The sequence below is a fragment of the Globicephala melas genome, chromosome 5, assembly GCF_963455315.2.
Source record: "Globicephala melas chromosome 5, mGloMel1.2, whole genome shotgun sequence".
Taxonomy (NCBI): domain Eukaryota; kingdom Metazoa; phylum Chordata; class Mammalia; order Artiodactyla; family Delphinidae; genus Globicephala; species Globicephala melas.
The window spans coordinates 101,929,119-101,931,974 of NC_083318.1; the positions used below are offsets into that span (position 1 = coordinate 101,929,119).

The window sequence follows — 2,856 nt, forward strand, 5'->3', positions numbered from 1 at the left end:
CTGCCTGCCCTTATATTTGTCTTTGCCAGTGAGATTCTTTTGTTTCATATGTTTTTTTATTCCTAGTTGTGGCCTTTCCTTTTCTGCTTAAAGAAGACTCTCTAAGAAGCCGCCTGCCAATGCAGGGGACATGGGTTTGAGCCCTGGTCTTGGAATATCCCACATGCCGCAGAGCAACTAAGCCTGTGTGCCACAACTACTGAGCCTGCGTTCTAGAGCCCACGAGCCGCAACTACTGAGCCCACGTGCCACAGCTACTGAAGCCCGCACACCTAGAGCCCGTGCTCTGCAACAAGAGAAGCCACTGCAATGAGAAGCCTGCACACTGCCACAAAGAGTAGCCCCTGATCACTGCAACTAGAGAAAGCCCGCATGCAGCAATGAAGACCCAAGGCAGCCAAAAAAAAAAAAAAAAAAAATACTCTAACATTTCTTGTAAGGCTCGTTTAGTGGTGATTAACTCCTTTAGTCTTTGCTTATCTGGGAAACTCTTTATCTCTCCTTCAATTCTGAATGGTAACCTTGCTAGATGGAGTATTATAGGTTGTAAGTTTTTTCCTTTCAGCACATTAAATATATCATGCCACTCCATTCTGGCCTGTAAAGTTTCTGCTGAGATATCAGCTGATAGTCTTATGGGGTTTCCCTTGTATACGATTAGTTGTTTTTGTCTTGCTGCCTCTAAGAGTCTCTCTTTATCTTTAACTTTTGCCATTGTAATTATAATATGTCTTGGTGTGGATATCTTTGGGTCCATCTTGTTTGGTACTCTCTGCACTTCCTAGACCTGGATGTCTGGTTATTTTTTCCTCCAAATGAGGGAAGGTATTATTTCTTCATATAAGTTCTGTGACTTTTTCTCTTCCTCTTCTCCTACTGGAACCCTTACAATATGAATGTTAGTATACTTGATGTCATCTCAGAGGTCCCTTAAGCTCTCCTCACTTACAAAAATTCTTTCTTTTTGCTATTCTGATTGGGTGATTTCCACTATTCTATCTTCCAGATTGCTTGTCCATTCTTCTGTATGATCTAAAATGCTGTTGATTCTCTGTAGTGTATTTTTTAATTAAGTCACAGTATTTTTCAACGCTGGTTGGTTCTCTCTTACATTTTCTAAGTCTTTGTTGACATTCTCACTGAGTTCCTCCATTCTTCTCCTGAGTTTGTTAAACATCCTTATGACCCTTTCTTTGGATTTAGTTTCCATGAATTAGGTGAAAAAATTACTTCTACTGGTCTTGAAAAAGTGGCCTTGCGTGGGAGACTGCTTTGTAGAGACTATGTAGACTGCTTTGGCAGATTGATTGGAGCTAGAAGTGTGGTTTTGGGGCAGTCCCTGGGGAGTGCCACACTGAGGCAACATTGGCAGGATGGCTGGTGCTGGCATGGGCCTGGAACAGTCCTGGTGGGAAGTCAAACAATGGTGCTCACTGGCACCTTTTACCCTGGAGAGAGCTCCAGCAGTTCCCTGCCCATTTGGCAGAAAACTTAGGGTTAGTAAATGCATTTCCTTCCTGCATTTCTAGGTGCCCTTTTAACTGCTCGGTTTTTTTTTTTTTTTTTTTTTTGCTGTGTCCCAGGTTGGCGAGTCTGCTCCCAGCTTCTGTCCAACACAGGGGGAATCAAGGTGGCAAACGGCTGAAATGCTCCAACGAGAGGGTAAAGGAAGTGAGGGAAAGGAAGTTCCCACCTGTGCACAGCTCCTACACCCTGGGGCTGGAAGAAGGCAGACCTTGGTTGTAAAGTGCTGTAGCCGCCAGCAGGGCTGGGCCCTGGGCAAGCTTGCAAGAATGCAGGCCAGGCAAGGGCACAGGAGCTAGGCATTCCTGACCAGCACATGCCCTGCCATGCTCCTCGGAGGGATAGCTGGGAAAGGGGGACTGGTAACTCCGCCATCAGCCACCGGTCACCTCTTGTCCACATACAAAGCAACACCCAACCAGCACTGCGGGACGGCCCTGCTCACAGCTGAAGGTTCCGGGCCACGGGAGTTTATTGATGTTATGGCCTCAGCCTAGGTTCCTCAATGGAAGCCACACCTGGAGCCTGGGGGTTTCTTGCTGGGGCAGGGGGTGTTTATGCCTGCCACCCCCCAGGCTCACACCTCAAAGAGGATCACAGGGAAATCCACGTGGATGCGGGGTGGGGTGGGGGGCGGGTGGTGGATCCAGCTTCACGATGCCCTGAGGAATCAGGTTCTCATGCACTTGCCTCTGCTTGGCCTGCTTCTGCCCGTTCTTGGTGATGACTGTCTCCTCATAGAGCTCGTGAGCCAGATCCCCATCCTCCTCCTAGAACATGGAGCCACAGCACTCCATGATAGAATACGAAGGGGGGCATGACTCAGCCTTGCGGTCACACCAAAGCTTGCTCAGCAACAGAGCCTCCAGGCCGCTGCCCTCCGCCGCCAAGGCGAAGGGCCGCAGGCCCCGAGCTTTGGAGCCGTGGGTGCCCATGTCAGGGCCGCCGGCGCACGGCGGGCCCCGCGGCAGCTTCGCTCTCACAGGGCCTATGCTCGTAGGTGCCGCCGCCTCCGCCACCTTCCACAGGCTCCCAAAAAGTTTTTTTAACAATCGAAAATAATATTTAAAATAGAGATTTACATCCACTGTCATTATTCATGAATATCACATGAAGTGTATATTTTCCCTTGATACACTGGTTAATGATCAGCAAGCCATTTTAACACTAAGTATCTAGAACATGAAGACAAATTCTATAACTCTTCATCAATGTTTGAAGTTATACTCAATCCAGAACTTTATAAAACTTTGCTAAAAATTAATAAAAACATTGAGCGCCTCCTTTAACATTTCTTATTTAATTGCAAAGGCAACAAGCAGTTGTTCACGC

At 47.5% G+C, this 2,856-nt stretch overlaps 1 pseudogene; it reads right to left on the reverse strand.

Annotated features, from left to right (window-relative positions):
• Nucleotides 1-2,101: 2,101 nt before the first annotated feature.
• On the reverse strand, nucleotides 2,102-2,459 carry LOC115847311 (tumor suppressor candidate 2 pseudogene; annotated as a pseudogene).
• Nucleotides 2,460-2,856: the final 397 nt, after the last annotated feature.